General features: G+C 40.3%; 1 long non-coding RNA gene across 1 annotated transcript; it reads right to left on the reverse strand.

Annotated features, from left to right (window-relative positions):
* Positions 1-8: 8 nt before the first annotated feature.
* On the reverse strand, positions 9-2,731 carry LOC109370515. The gene is made up of 3 exons (XR_002120717.1): positions 2,664-2,731; positions 2,393-2,430; positions 9-241 (listed from the first exon to the last, which is right to left on the reverse strand). It is a non-coding gene; the product is annotated as an uncharacterized LOC109370515 (long non-coding RNA).
* Positions 2,732-8,104: the final 5,373 nt, after the last annotated feature.

The raw sequence follows: 8,104 nt of genomic DNA on the forward strand, positions 1-8,104 counted from the left end.
CACTTCTCCACCTTCAGTCTTGACAGTGACCTTCCCAGATTCTTTGCTCTGGATTGTGCTTTTCACATAGGATTCTTTAGCGTGTACCACAAAGACAGATGACTTGGCATCAAAAGGCTTGTTTTGAGCCTCGATCCTCTCCTTTTCTGACTTTCGGAGATATGGAGCTGCCTCCCCAAATATGGCCATATCAGCATCTGATGACATGGTTGCTGTATATTGGGAGTAATGCAGCAAGTATCTGTATGGGTATAAAATACATTAGAATAGTGCAGAACAGAAAAAACCCTGACACATTATAGTGGATTTTAATGGTTCTCTGCTACAGCATCACAGAATCATACAATGATTTGTGTTGGAGGAGACTTCAAATACAAGTTAGTTTTTACTCCCATCAGCATGTGCGGGGATGCCTTCCAACTAGTCCAGGTTGCTTAAAACCCATTCCAGCATTGCCCTGAACACTTCCAGGGATGCTTCATCACTATCAGAGTAGAAAATTTCTTACTAATACCTAATCAAACTCTACCTCTTGCATTTTAAAAGCTTTATCCTTTCTCTGTCACTACACTTCCTGATTAAGAGACCCTTCCCAGTTTTATGTAGCTCCCACTAAATGTCTTAGGCCAAAATAAGGACTCTCCCAGGAGCCTTTTCTTCTCTGGGCTAAGTAAACCCAGCTTTTTCTGACTGTCTTCACAGGAGATGAGTTCTAGCCTTCTGATCATCCTTATGACCTCATCTGGACCTATTCTTACAGGTCCATGTCCTTCTTACACTGTTTCCTAGATTTGAATTCAGTACTATAGGTGGGGTCTCCTGGAAACAGAGTAGAGAGGGATAATCATCTCCCTAGAGCTGCTGGCTACACTTTTGAATGTAGTCCAGGATGTGGTTGGCCTGCACAGCAAGTGCACATTGCCAACTCAATCTAATTTCTCATCCACCAGTATCCCTCTTCTGTAGTATTGCTCTCGCCCTTTCATCACCCAACCTTACTGATACTGGGGATTGCCTCACACCAGGCATAAGAGTTTGCACTAGGCCTTGCTGAATTGCATGAAGTCTACCTGGGTGAACCTCTCAAGTTTGTCAGCGTCCCTCTACATGACTTCCCTTCCTTCTAGCATGTCAACTGCATTACTCAGCTTGGTGTCATCTGCAAATTTGCAGGGAGTGAACTCAATTCCTCTGATCATATTGCTGATGAAATGTTAAATGTATCACATCAGCATATGCATCATCCACTTTAACTGATAATCACTTTTGAGTGACACCATGTATTATTGCCAAACATTTATCTTGAAGGAAAAATTCCATGCAATTGTGAAGCCAGTTAAGGTATATTCCTCCAAAATGAACACTGTTTCTAATTAATCCTCCATTTTAGCCTACTTTCATCTAGATGTATTATCTCCAATTTAGAATTTGAAGAAGTTTTCCTAATAAATTAGGAAGCCCATTTCTACATAGGTAGGTAAAGACTTTTAGGTGAAAATCAAATAATCTGTTTGCTTTTCTTGAGAAACTATTTCACTTTGGTTGTGGGAAAGACGTTGAATTTTGAATACTTTTTATACTGTTTTCTGAACATTTTACCATTTAACAACTTCAGTGAATTATGTCCAGCCTAATTGAAATAATCTTTTAATAATAATCTCAGTATCAATGTGCATTCTAAAACTCATTTCACTCAATATTCCACTGTTTACGTGACAAAAATTGCTTTCTCTTCTTAGCCAGTAAAGAAGTTATACATCAGACAACTTGTCATCAATTCAAATGCACTGATATTATCTATTGCCATAAGCATGACTGTCCTGTTTCTAACTAGGTCTTCAACTTTGTTGACTTAAAATAATATTAAGTAAGTGAGACCATTTCACAAAATGACTATATAGGTTTGTAAAATTGATTCAATCTTTCAGCAGTTGTTTTAACATTATATTTAATATTATTCAAATAAACTTTTTTTTTTTTCCCCACTGTTTCCATCCAGTACCAGAAACCCTTCATGTTTGAAGTAAAGGCAAAGGAAAGGATGATGGTTGGCTTCAAGAACATATTTAATTTATAGTTAAGTAATTGAAAACTGCTACCTGATTTTTTCTTTCTTAGGGCCATTATTCATAAGCTTAGGACTAAGTGTCTATAAATGTAGAAAACCACTCCCTGTGGAAGAATCCTGGGGAGAATAGGCAATAAAGCACCTTTCAAACTACTGTCTTTCTGAATTCTGTCTGTTACAGGCAATCCAGCCCACGTATCATACTGTATTTCTACAATAGACATAAATATATATATATACAGGGATTGCCAGCACAGCTACATAGAAGCTCTGTCTTAGAGCATCTCCCTCTATCCCGAGAGAGCAAATAAATCAGTATCTTACCTTTTGTGAGACCAGATGAATGGCTCGCAGACTGGAAGCTGATCAGTATAGTAAAACAGAATTAGTAATTTCCTTCTGCTGCACAGAATTCCAGAGAAAATTTATAAATGTACAGATGCCTTGAAAGCAGATTGAAAATCCCAGCTGACGCTAGCAGCCTCCCGTGGAATGAATATAAGTGTTTGCAGGAATGCACTGGTGCTTGTGGAATGCAGGGCCACTTTCCCTTCACTCTCCCACCTCCCCAGTCGAAAGTCCCTGACACTCTTACCTTAGAGATTTCTGAAGAAAGACAAGACACACTGACCGCAAGGTACTTTTATAGGGTCTGATTTGCATAAGTAGCAGCCACCTCCTGTCTCTTAGGTCAAAACATTTTTGGCAGTCTTAACTCTTAGCAGAATTCCCATTCATTAGAAGTGAATGGATATTATTAGACATAACAAGTCTGTGAATCTATCTCCTATAAATAATTTGACAAGAGTGTGTGAGAAGAGGGGAGGGAGTGTACAGGAGTATGTACTAAAAAAGATGAAAGGGACTGCATGGACATTGTAATCAATCAGATGATAACTTGAGTAGAGAAGGTGAAGTGAAAGAGCCAGCATATTGCAACAAAACATGATGGAGAGGTGAATATGCAGACTACTACCTTCTGCAAATGCTCTGAGGCTGCAGTTTGACAAAGTACAAGGGCTGATAGTGACATGCAGGGTCATAGTTAGAGAAAGGGAATCCCAATACAGGAAGAAGCATTTGAATAGGAACAGAAATCACAGGAATGAGGTTTGAGGGGTTCAGTGTACGATCAAGTAGAAAATAGGCTGAAGCTAAAGCAAGAGAATGGGGAAAGAATAAGTCTTTGAGGCAGCGATAAGGAAAGAAGGCTATGAGATTAAGGAAAATAATGTAATAGGAGTGTGAGTCCAAGGGGATAACACCAGGTCACCACAGGTTGAAGGTCCAAGAAAAACAAAACAAGTTAATCAAATCTAAAGTTGAAGATAGAAGCCTTCAAGACTGAAATAACAGTGAGAAAGCTCAGAAGAAAAGCACAGAAATTTAACTCATTTCTGGGCTGAAAGATTTAAGAATCATATAAACAGAGCTATTGAGCTTCTCGCTGAACTTAACACATGTATCTTGATGGAAGCAGGAGGAAAATGTGCTGTCTCAACACAATAGAATGGTTTACACTGCTTCTGCAGAGTAAATGTGCTAGATGGAGGGAAAGATGAATAAATTTAGCTTCTCTGAAAGAGGAATTGTCACGTCATGTGCTAGTTTGGAAGAGAAGTAGTAAGCATTAGAAAGATCCAGTCCCCATGCTAACATGCAGAAAGAGACTACTATGCTGATCACTGAAGTTGTTTGCAGCTGAGATTATGAAGGATATTACACATGTTTTGTGATGTGGCAAGGAAATAAAAAGTAAGGGGGCAGTGCAACCCTTTACTTTGTGGAGAAACACTTTCACACTCATGCAATGTATACTGATTTTTTTACATATAATTCCTTCTACAAATAAGGAAATCTGAACTAAAACAAAACTCAGCAACTTCACCTGATCCCTTAGCGTACTGTTGCCCTACATAGCAGCACCTGTTGTGTCTCATGCCCTCTTAGCATCACCTACTCAGAGGTCTGGATAAGAAAGCAAGGAAATTCTTTCCTCCTCTTCTCTCAGCTGACTCTCACTGTGATGGTACTGTAATCCTGGGGCTGGGGAGAAAATTGGCAGAGGTCAAATTCACATTTGGAATAAAACCACACTGAAGAATGACATTGAATCCTATGATTTAACTCTAATGGATAGATCTTTAGCTGAGTTAAAAAACAAAAACGTTACTTTCGTATCTTTAATGCAATTATAGTGCTTGAGAAATGGTGTCTGCTGAGAATTTCAGATATCTTATTGACTGTGTATTGTCTCATTTCACTGGTACTTGCACTTCTTATCTGGATTAAAATTGTCTAACACCAAAATAATTGTGTATGTTTTAGCATACATGATTTTCTCACAGTCGTATATATAATACCGACAGCTAATAGCCTTTATGTACAAGATGTTTTTAAACAGAAAAAAGAATTGTACATAACTTTTGGAAGACTGAAGGACATAAAAGGAATAATTTTTCAAGGTACTTTTCAATATTGCATTGAAAATATTCACAAACTAAAATTTTGCTTGGTCTGTTTTTCTCATTCTTTCCCTTTGCTTTTGTTTCCATGTGAATATTGGTTATTTCTCTGAATTTATTATTGCTTTTGCTTTTTCCTTTTTGTGCTTTTGAGAGCAGTTTTCTTAATTTGGAGAAACTCTGTAGTCATCAAAGAAAAACTGAAACTGTGACTTTCTGAGATGAAAAATCTTGCAAAAAGCATAAGCAAATAAAAGATGGAGGTAAAGAAAAAGTGTGTGTGTGTGTGTGTGTCTGGGGGATTAAATTTTGTATAAAATTTATTTTGTTTCTTTTGGTGGTAAAAGGAAAAAAAAACTGTGTTTTTTCTTCCTAATAGCTAGTCCAAATCTACACTTTTCCAGCTTAAAGACATTTTGCCTTGTCCTGTCACTACACACCCTTAAAAAGCACCTCCCCAGCTTTCCTGTAGGTCCCCTGGAAGAGCTATAAGATCCCTCACAGTCTTCTCTTTTCCAGGATGAAGAGCCCCAGCTTTCTCAGTGTCTGCCTATAGGGCAGGTTCTCCAGCCCTCTGATCATCTTTATGGCCCTCCTCTGGACCTCCTCCACTGATGGAGCTCACTAATGGAGCACAAGCTCGTATGTTCTGAAGAGCAGTTCAACTGTCCTCGTATGGTTCAGGGAGCGTGGCCTGTGAGTGCGGACTGGCCTGCTGGGGCCTGCGGTAGGCTGTGCCAGACCTGCTGCTGGCTGGAGCTCAGGGCAGGCTCTGGGCACGGGGCACTGGGGGCAGAGTACAGCATGACCGGGACTGGGAGAATAGTGAAAAGAGAAAGGAAAGTGTTGATATTCACACACAGCTCTAGTGTGGACTAGATTACCAAAAAAGTTTTTAAAACCAGCTCTTGGCTGTCATTTGTTGGCCCATGTCCCTGCACACTTGCAGGACTGGTCGAGAGCCGCCTTCCCCCCAGGTGGTGGGCAGCACTACTGCGCTCCTCACACACCCAGTGGGAGGGAGCCGGCCGTAGGCAAACAGCCGCAGCAAGTGATCTCTCCCGTGGTGAGAGGCCAAAAGAACAAGTGTGTTACCAGAAACACTTCACTTATCTCTTGCCATCCTCTCTGAAAAGCAGCTGGTACCAAAAACCGTGATCTTTTAGTGTGGGCTTGAGGTAGAACCCTTGGAATAACAGAGCATGTGTTTGCACACTTACAAATCCTGCTATGAGTGACACTTCTTCACTTTGCCACTTAGGCTCTGTTCAGTATTACAAGTGTCACAGAGAAAACAGTTGCTGCTTGTGTTGAGGGCACCACAATAATCCAAGGAATTCAAAATGCACGAAAAGCACCAGAGATGTTTAACGATGATTTCTAAAATGAACTGATCCATGTCCCTTCTTACCTCTAGCTGTCTTCTGCTGCCAAAATGTTATTTACATATTTTATTAAAAACTATTATCATTTGAAGCTGGTATTTTTTACGGCAATTGAGAGTTGGCTGGTGGATTGGAAGAGATATTCAAAAAGGACATATGAAGGTCAGCTAGGGATTGACAATTCTGGAGCATTAGCCAGAGATGTTTAGCACTTACTTTAAATAAACAGCAAGATAGCTGCTAAAGCTTGTCACGTGTGCCAAAAATACCAACCAAGTCAATCACACATTCTATGGTTTTGCAAAAACAAATTTCTTGACCAGTAAAAGGAGTCCCTGAAGAGAAAAACCACTTCTAATTAGACAGTGCCCTTAGATACAGTGTGCATTTCCAAATAATCTAATTTACTTGCTAGACTGAATGTTGTTGAATGTTTAGTTAAGCACAACACAAATACTACGTTTGGGACTAATAACTTGTTCTTAGGAAAATGAAAAAGTCCAATGTGTTGAGAATGACAATAATCAGGCAAGAAAACTAGCCTGTGAACAGAGGAAGGTTGAAAGAAGGGAGATGAAGTGAGGCAGCAGGAAGGTTAGAGCAGGACACATGGAGCCACTAGTCTTGAGGCATGAAGTGGGCCCATTGGCAGAGTTGGCTCATTTTCAGAGATCTTGTATAGTGCAGTAGCCTCCTCCACATGCTTGGGGTGTGGGGAATGCATCACCACCTTCTCACTGCCTTATTTCTTGAGGATGACTGGAGGCTTAACAGTTCTTACAGCATAGCACACTTGCCCATAGTTCTGGCCTTACTTGCAATTTGTGGAAAGGAGCACAGACTCCTTCCATCCAGTGCTATAGCTTTGCCTCAGTCATACAGGGAAGAGAACTAAAGCTTTTAAGAAGCTGCCTAGACTGCAGTTTTCTTGCCCTGGAATTGGTTGTGTGGACAGAAAGATAGTAGTGGACTTGCATGATATGAGAATAGCATTGCATCTGAAGAGAAGAGTTTGCCTAGCTGGCATGTTCATTTAGATGTGAATGATTAACAGCAGTAGTCACTTGTCATTTGTAACCTATGAGGTGATAGCTATACCTTTTCTATGGATCTGGGCGCTAGCACCAAACCCACAATTTCCCAAGCCCGTTCTTGGATGGCTATATGATAGATCCTCCCTGGGCAGAGAGAAAGTAAGGACTTAAAGAAAGGTAAGGGAAGGCTTAACTCCAACTGTAAGTATATAAAATGTACTGACATTACTATATAGAATGCCCAACCTAGGGCATTCCTCCCTCCTCTAAGGAGCTTTTGAAATATGCAGCAATACAACGTGAAAAACAAATGAGATGCTTGGAAAGAAACACCCTGTTTCTTATTTACTCACTGAATCTTCCCTGTGGTGAAAGGCTCTTGATCTAGAGACTGGGAAAAACACCTCTCCTTTATCCATCCTGGCTCTGCTGTTCCCAAACTGCAGTCTTCATATTCTGCTTGACCCTACAAAGAACCCAGGTTATTTCAGAGCATCAACATTCGTTTGTGAGAGCAGGTTTTAGGAGACTTACTTAGGCTAAGAAGTCCTTATAGGGACTGTTTCACTTTTAGAGACAATTCAGGGAGCATGTGTGCACTCAGGAATCCCATTTGGTGTTTTAATCCTCTGACAGATTCTTTTAAGCCAGAAGTGATCACTACCAGAACGTATCTCCATGTTTGTCTGATTTACTTTACGATTTCTGGATGATGAATCATGGTGACAATTCAACAGCACAAGCCAGTTCCCCACTGAGCACCTATGATCAGTTTTGGTGGTAAAGATACACTACTGCATATGAAACAGGCACCATGCGTTTTCGATAGGTCTTGCTCTGTTTTTCCCGTAGGCTGACCATCCGGCTTCTGTCTAATATCTAGAACATTACTGTGATGTGATAGCTTAAAGAAGGGATTGTTATTCTTAGGCCTTTGTGTGACATTTTTTGAATTTTGGCTGGAATCCCTTTGAAGTATGTGTGATGTTGGCTGGGACTTGGCTCATATTGAGAACGGGTCATGAAGCAAGAGAGCCTGCAAGTAGGGAAGAGGAGTAGACAGATGCTTTTAGGTAGGAAAACAGATTTTTGCCACTTGTGAAAGTTTCTGTAGTAATGCAGAAACATGACAGACCTTCCAGCTTACTTCTC

This window comes from Meleagris gallopavo, chromosome 20 (assembly GCF_000146605.3).
Source record: "Meleagris gallopavo isolate NT-WF06-2002-E0010 breed Aviagen turkey brand Nicholas breeding stock chromosome 20, Turkey_5.1, whole genome shotgun sequence".
In the NCBI taxonomy this organism is placed as follows: Eukaryota; Metazoa; Chordata; class Aves; order Galliformes; family Phasianidae; genus Meleagris; species Meleagris gallopavo.